Source organism: Nicotiana tabacum, chromosome 23 (assembly GCF_000715075.1).
Source record: "Nicotiana tabacum cultivar K326 chromosome 23, ASM71507v2, whole genome shotgun sequence".
Classification (NCBI taxonomy): Eukaryota; Viridiplantae; Streptophyta; class Magnoliopsida; order Solanales; family Solanaceae; genus Nicotiana; species Nicotiana tabacum.
The window spans coordinates 76162652-76171464 of NC_134102.1; the positions used below are offsets into that span (position 1 = coordinate 76162652).

Below are 8813 nucleotides of genomic sequence, written 5' to 3' on the forward strand. Positions count from 1 at the left end.
ATCCAATCTTAATGATAGAACAAAGTCGCCAGATAGAGAAAGAAATAAAGTGAAGTTTCCTAAAGCCTTATAGCCTCTAGAAGATAAGTAGAGACGTCTCTGTATTATCTTCCAGACTCTACTAAGCTTGCTTAAGACTCGTGAGACCTATACAACCTAGGGCTCTGATACCAACTTGTCATGACCATAAATTCCAACCAATTGAGGTCGTGATAGTGTCTAACAACGCTTTCTAGGCAAGCCAATACACAACAGAAAGATACGAAAGAATTGCAATTAACGACTAATAGCAAGATAATAACAAATTGTAAAAGCAACTTAGAAGTGTACAAGATAAGTCTAGAATCCACACTAACGTTCAACTATCTCGAGACGTCGAGTCACAGTACATGAGCTACTAGATTTAACTAAATATATTATTTTGAAAGAAGTACAACATTGTCCGAAAAGTAGAAACAGTACAATAGAAATAGGAAGATGGCCCTAAAGTCTATAAACGGAATACAGCTCTATCTCGAATCTCCTGTCTGGTATCATCTAAGCACCTATCGGGACTCCCCTGATACCAATATCTGAATCTACAAAAGAAGTGCAGAAGTATAATATAAGTACGATCGACCCAAAATACTCGATAAGTACCGAGCCTAAACCCGACAAGGTAGTGACGATCATAAGACAAGACACCTACAAGGAACCTGTGTAGTTATATATCAAGAGCTAACGAAATAACAGATAACGTATCAAGTATAACAACAGACAACAACAAGTAAAATGGACAACAAGTACACAAGTAAAGGGGCATAAAACGGAAAGTAGTAAAGTGTCACTGAGTAGGCCTCAACTCGTAGTTTTTTAACAACTATGAACAACCTTTTAAAAGTAAATAGTGAAGCCACAAAACCAAATCCACATTTCGAATATAAAGTAAGGAGAAATGAAGTCAACAGAACGGCACGACATCACCCTTCGTACTTTTACTCTCATCCTCATATCATAATATAATAGCAATCACGAAAATACCCTTCGTGCATATCCTCACTTTCACTCAAACACGAAAACACCCTTCGTGCAATGATATCAATATATGAATAAGGCACGGAAATATCATTCGTGCATAATCACTCTTCCTCACAAGCACGTCAACACCCTTCGTGCATTTTGCTCTTCCTCACCAAGCATTACATACAACACAATACAAAGCGAGGTAGGAAGCATATTCAACATCAAAAATAGTATTTGAACATGACTCATCATATGAGAATTTACCAACAAATTAGCACAAACAACCAATCAATAATTCAACGATCTCAACTCCTAATATTTCAATAATCTACATAGGAAATAACATGAATACGAAAAATCAAAGAATTATACAACCGATCTAAACCATGGAAGACATAACACACAAAGTAATATGGTACAAATAAGGCTAATTCTACCCCATGTTTCTCCCATGGCCAATGCATATATACTCGTTACCTTGCATAGACGTTGCCCTCAACACATAGATAACATAGCAAATAGACTCAATTATACCCTATTTCTCTCAATCAAGGCTAACTAAGATACTTACCTTATTTCGAAACATAACCAACAACCCAACACGGCTTTCCTTTAGAACAAGCCTCCAAATCCACCAAATCTAGTCAAATATTGCTCAAACAAGTCAAAACAAGCTTTAGAAACTACCCTTATACCAAAAGGTTCAATCTTTAACATAATTGAAAAGGTTAACAAAAAGTCAATCTGGCCCACATGGTCGAAATCTGAAATTAAGACCAAGCCCCGATTATCCATTCATTCCCGAGCCGAAATATGTGATTTATTTAGAAATCCAACCTCAATTTGAGGTTTAAATATCAATTTTATAAAATTCCTAATTTCTACTCTATAATCTTAGATTTGATAGTAAAATTCATGAAATATTAATGAAAATTGAATGAAAACAAGTTAAAGTTACTAACATATGAAGTTGGGAAGAAATTGTTCTCCAAAAATCGCCTCTATGGAGTCTAGGTCTCAAAAATGGTATAAAATGAGCTAAGTCCCGAAATTTTCAATTTTTACCTAGCTGCAAATATCGTAATTGTGAACTCATATTCGCAATTGCAGCGTTCGCAAAAGCAAATCACTCATCGCAAAAGAGACCAATGTATGAGCCTCCCAGATGTCACAAATGTAACCAACCCTTCGCATTTGCGAAGGTCCAACCTCTCGCAAAAGCGAACCAAGCTTCGGATTTGCAAAACTGCTCCAAAATTCCCAGTGTCGCAAATGCGAATATCCTCCAGATCGCAAAAGCGATAAAGACTTTGCAAAAGTGAAGTGCCCAGTCCCTTCCCAGTAATCGCAGATGCGAGCCTAACCTTACAAATGCAAGACCTGCAGTTCAGCAACACCAGCATTTTTCTCAACTGTCCAAACCATTCGCAGTGCATCCAAAACTCACCCGAGCCCCTCGGGCTCCAATCTGGACATCTATGTAAGTATCATAATATTACACGAACTCGCTCGTAAGCTCAAATCATCAAATTAAGATAAAAAACTCAAGAATTTTCAAAGTTTAAACTCATTTTTTCAACTTTTCATATAAAGTACCAAAATGGTCTCGGATCACCCCGGGACCCAACCAAACATGCTGTGAGCACCTAATTTTGACCATCTTTATATTTGTTTTAACACTTTTTAGTATTTAAATAGTTTTAAGTTTAATCTTTATATTTTAGCTTTATTTTATTTTTTAGGAGATTTATTTAATAAAATTTAAAACTACAAAAATAGTCACACTTCTTGTATTTTCTCCTAGGTCTAACTATTCTTGATCTATTTACATTTTTTTAAGTTAAGCATTTTATTAGTTTTAAAAGAAATAACAGACTAAAATAAAAAAAAAATTAATTATATTTATGCCAACTCACGGCAGATAAAAAGTTTGGTAACAAACTTCTTATTTCAAAAAAAAGAATCTCTTAGATCTTACCAACACAATTTTGAATGCACATGCACACACTTCTCATAATTTTTCCTTTCTCTTTTATGCCTTTCCCCTTCCCCGCAAAATATTCCCCTCAGATAAGACCTTCTCTTATTTTATCCCTTTTCCCCATCTTCCTCACATCACACACTCATTTTATCTCTTTTCCCCCAACTCCCTCACGTGCACACACTCACTTTCTACTCACCCTTGGCCCACTCACAAATTATTCCTGACAATTATTCCCTAACAACCCATACTCTCACTATTCTTCTTTAACAACTCACCCTTCCTCATCTCTCTCTTATATGAAACACACACACTCATCACGAAAGGTGGGGGATTATCTTTGCACAAGAGAGAGGGAACAGAAAGAAAACAACGGGCAGCCTTCTTCCTCAATTCGAGTTTCCGTCTTTCTAGGATAAAACAAAAAAACTTTCAGCCATTCCTTAAATTCAGCTTCATCTTCAATACATATCACTACAAATCCACTTTGAATCCACCTGAAATTTCATAAAAATCAGTGACAAGGTAGCACATATCAGTCCCAATCTCAATCATTAAAAATATTCAAGCCTAGTCGAGTATGTCTGAGGTTCGTCGAACTCCGGCAAGCTACGAATTCGAGGTTCTAGAGTCACGGTCTTGGTCGTCTTTTAGTTTTGAGCAAACAAAGTCAGATCCTCCTTGCTAAAAGGTATTTTTGTTTTGCTGAGCTTCATTCTGCCTTTTGTCTAGCCTTTATTTGGCACTCATAGAGTAATTCCCGTACAATCAGGTATTCATCCTTTGAATTCAAGTTATTGTTCTATAAAAAAAATAAAGTGAATCAATTCTTCTATTTTGCTATGAAATCTGGATTCGTTTTCTGCTATTCACATACAGAATCTCTCATGTTTAGATTATTATTTAGTAGATTTGAAGTTACATTGACTTTGTGATGATTTATTTGTGCCTAGGTTAATGAGTTGATTTATACAAGTGTGCAGTGCCTTCCATAGATTATCATATCTACCATCCTATGTCTCAAATGGCTTTGATTATTTAGTGAATTAGAAAAGGAGTTGTTTAAGATGTTTTTTTTTAGTCACTAACAGTAAATAAAAAGAGTTGTTGAATATTGAATCTGGAAATGTAGAGCCAAAGCATTCGAGCAGAAATAATGGTAGTTCACCTTATGTTATTGTAAATTTCGAGTTTCAATTTTATGTACTAAGTTAGTGTGGTAATTTCAAACTTGTTTGATCACATAGACAAAGGAAAAAAACGAGGAAAAAGACGAAGAGAAAGAAGAGTACAGAAAACGCCTATGTTTCGTCTAATGATTTCGAAATTGTCTAGTAGAATAATTTTGCTTCTTTACTATTGTTTGAAATCTGCTTAGCTCGAATGTAGTTGAATAAATTAAACGGCTACAGTAAGTCATTTTTTTTGTGCTAAAAGTTTTCATTAGAATGGGTGTTTGATTTTAACAATGATACCTTAATATTAAGAAATTTGCATTTAGCAAGGATTCTGGGCCGTTTTTTTTTAAGTGGAGAACCAATTTGTTTTGGCCAGAAATTAAAAGAGTTTGGTGTTTAAAATGTTTTTCATGTCTCATCCTTTTGGTTAGTCACATCAGTAAAGATACAAGCATAAATTGTTTGGGTTGTAGCATTAACTTTAGTTTTAAGTATCCTTTTAAATAAATTCATAATAGTTAAATCATACATTTCTTCCACAATAATCCTGAAAACTAGATAATCTATGAACATTTGTAGCTTGCTTTAGGCACGATTAATAAATCATCATGGCTATAGGTACAGTTCCCGTGGCATAGTCGGGATACGTAACCCCAAATACAAGTGCGCATTCACGCGACTTGACCAATCAATTTTGAATAGTAATAAATGTGTTATTAATTGTGTACGTATGCGTGGCATGATTCTTGACACGCCAAATAAAGTGAGTGCACACATGTACACGTGACTTATTTCAAGATAATTTTCATAAATCTAATCAAGCAATAAAAACGGGCATAGGTAAAACACGGAAACCAATACAACACAGGTTATCCAAAAATAATATAAGCCAAATGTAGTCAATAAAGCGACCGTGCTAGAACCACGGGACTCGGGGAATACCTTACACCTTCTCCCCGGTCAACAGAATTCCTTACCCGAACTTTGTTTTCGCAGACCAATAATAATAGAGTCAAATCTTCCTTTGACTAGGGATTCAAATAAAAGGTGACTTGGAACACCCCAAAAACTCAATTTCAAGTGGCGACTCTGTAAATAAAATAATCTCTACTTAAATTTGTCACTTTTATTGGAAAAACTATTTAACCCACAACGATCCATAAAATACATATATCTTTTGTGGGGTAGAAAAGGAGGTGTGACACATGCGTACAAGTCTAAATTCATCATATGAACCTACCAGAATCGTCAAAACACCGATCCGAAGTCGTTTACCAAAAATTTTGACCGCGTCAAATCTAGCCATTTTTAAAGTTAAAAATCACATTTTCTTCAAATATTTACATTTGAACTTTTCGAAAGTCGATACGGACCACACATGCAAGTTACTCGAAACGCAAAAAAGAAAGTTAGTACTCAAAACGGCCTATTAGGTCGTCACATGAAAAATCTTTCTTGAACTTCACTCACTTAAGATCTCTTGTGCTTGAATCTAGGAGTTGATTGTTTGCTGTTTCGTGAAAATATAAAGAAAATTCTCTTATCTAACGCAACTAATTATATATATATATCGTTATGTAGCGTTGGATTCTTTCGGAATCTTTAAAAATCGATCATTGCATATAATTATTCATATTGGATTTTGGATGGCGTTATAAATTATACGTTAAGCTTAACCTGATATTTGGTTTGAGCAATGAATTTTACTATCAACTTATTTTTCTTGCTTTACTTCACTTTTCTTTTTCATCAGAATAAGGGATAGAAACCAAGTCTTAATTAAAGGCAAGTGTTTGCTATACAGGGGCAATCTCTAAGACCTAGCTGATTTTAAGATGCATATAAAATCCATCTAAATTGTTAGAGCTTAGCAAATATTTCCAATCTCAATGTATTATGAAGGTGGCTAATTACTTATCAACTTTAGAAGAAAGAGAAGCTACAAAATTTCAAGCTGATTTTCTCGATTTTGCAACGTCTTCAAGAATTTCTTAATACATCACAATTAATTTCTATAAATGCTTTAAGATTTTCTATATTTGATCCTAACTTATGGCTTAAAAATCTCATGATCATTATATACTTCCTTGAAAAACTTAAAGAAAATCAGATACCATGATCTTGTAATGGTAACACTTTTATAACTATGTTTACACATTAGTTAAGTAAGGAAATCAGAAAGTAATAAGCTTATATAGTATGTATTTCAATATATTAATTTAGATTTTAAGAGTTCTTTTTATAGAGTACTAATGAAGTCGATTATTGAATTCGATAAACATATTCTATCATACAGGTTTACAATATAAAATAAGCTTTAACGGAGAATTATTCAACAAGTGAAAACCCTATTGGCTTTTTGGATTTGGTCTACATTTAGCTTTTGAAAAATTAATCTTTGGTAAATAATTATGGAAAAAATAGCACTAAGTTTAATTATTTTATTTGTGTTTGTAGCAGAAAAGTGGTTAGTTTATCGGAATCAAAGTAGATAAGATAATGGTGTTGTTTCCTTAGGTAATAGAAGATCTAATTGTATAAAGAATCAAAAATAAATTTAAGAATAACTCTTTTTTTTTTTACCTATATTCCTGATTATGAATTAAGAAGCCTTAATCAACAAAAATGATCTTTTTTCCTTTCGTGAAATTAGGAAAATAAAACGAATTTCTTTTTCTTGCTTAGGTATATAAATTATACAGTATCCTTCTCAGTCTCCCATAATACTATTTTTAGCTAAAAATTTATGTTGGACATGTTTTGAAATTATATGCGAGAAGAGTTTTCTTAGTTGTTGTGAGAACCTACTTTCGGATTGTTTTTAGTTTATTGTGGAGTGATTTTGAAAAAACAAAATATGTTTTAAGCTAAACTCTGTTGTTTTTCTTTCTAACAATTTTTGAAATATTTATATATCCCGAACCACATGGACATAAGAAATATCTACACAAGAAAAAAGGTACTCGATAAAAATTATCAATACAATTTAATTGGTTGTAGCAAGTTAATAGTATTACTTTCTCTATTTTAATTTATATGGCAACATCACTATTTGGGGGGTCTACGAGGTTGTTCTTTGATCATATTTTTCTTAAATATTTTAAATTATTAATTATTATGAATTATAATACTTCTTATGTAGTTTTCAAATATATAAAATAAATTCAAAAACTTGACGAATCGATATCTAATTTCATGGTCAAAATTAAGAACTTGACAATCGTATTCCGAATCATGCCATATAACGTGGAACAGAGGGAGTATATCTTTTAGGTATTCATATTAAACTTTGTTATGAAAAATACATATTATTGTAGGTGAGCTTAACGTAATGTATAAAATATTTATGAACCGTCAATATATAAAACTTAGATCATGCGCACGTACATCCACACTAGCTCCACGTAAACTTCCCAAGTGTCACTCCATAGCTACGTATTCTCATGTAGATCCAAATGTAAGTCCTAACTTTGTTCATCTCTCCCATGGTTAAACCCGATTGTTAAGAAAATATTTAGTCACACTTATTGCGTACATCATAGTTAAAAGTGTCTGATATGTATAAACTATAATTAATAAATGTAAATTCACCTTAATTTTTTATTTAAGTTTAAAAATTAAAGGATTAACATAATCTGATTTGGAGTAAAAGATATTTCCCACTCTAGTCACGTTTCTTCCCCTCTTTTTACCCCTCCATTCATCAGTTCCATCTATAAATAGCCTCCATTTGTCCCCTTACAAATCATTCTTTTGTAGCATAGTACACAGACACACACACATATTTTTAACTATAGAGGTTTTTCTATTTAGACACGAAGTGTGCGGACAGACTGACTACTTTTTTCCTTACGTTGTCTCTAATTAATTGGTGCAACTCGGGTGCACCTTGCTCAGATGCTATCGGCGGCAGATTCATGAGCAAAGTTTGCGCCCGATTTGCATCAATTTAATTGGGACAACAGTAAATTTTGAATATCTTTGGATCTTTCTAATGTTCGCCACTTGAGGTTTAATTTGGATTTCACTCAATTTGATTCAAAATCTTGTTATCTAAATTTAATTTATCTATGACTTTATTTAATGTTTTTATCTTGTAACAGACTGGATCTGAACAATTGTAAGTCACAACTGCTGATGTAAGTGCTCGTGAAAAAATTGTAGAGATGTACATGACCACACTCAGCCATCCTTAACAACGACATTCAAGCATGATATCAATTTTTTTTTTCTTGGTCTAAGGATGATTATTTATTGTCTTTGAGAATTTTGACAAAAGTTGTAGTACTTCTTTTCCACTCTCCTTTTCGTACGTTTTGTAAAAATTAATGTACTTGATTCTAAGAATGAAGAGGATGTTATCTGAAAGGGAATTAAAATTTAATCGATATTTTGAATCTTGGGTCCGATTGTTCTGAGTTAAAAAATGTTTACTCGTACGTCAAGTTCCAGCAAGGCAAATGACATGACAAATAATTCCTGTAAGAGTGAGATTCTGGTAATAGTGACATTCAGATATATATATATATATATATATATATATATATATATATATATATATATATATATATATATATATATATATATATATAGAGAGAGAGAGAGAGAGAGAGAGAGAGAGAGAGAGAGAGAGAGAGAGAGAGAGAGAGAGA

The 8813-nt window shown here is 32.9% G+C and overlaps 1 long non-coding RNA gene across 1 annotated transcript; it reads left to right on the top strand.

Annotated features, from left to right (window-relative positions):
- The first annotated feature begins 3148 nt into the window (after positions 1-3148).
- LOC107788189 (uncharacterized) lies at positions 3149-8570 on the top strand. Its single transcript, XR_001648558.2, has 2 exons — positions 3149-3674; positions 8265-8570. It is a non-coding gene; the product is annotated as an uncharacterized LOC107788189 (long non-coding RNA).
- The last annotated feature ends 243 nt before the right edge of the window (positions 8571-8813 follow it).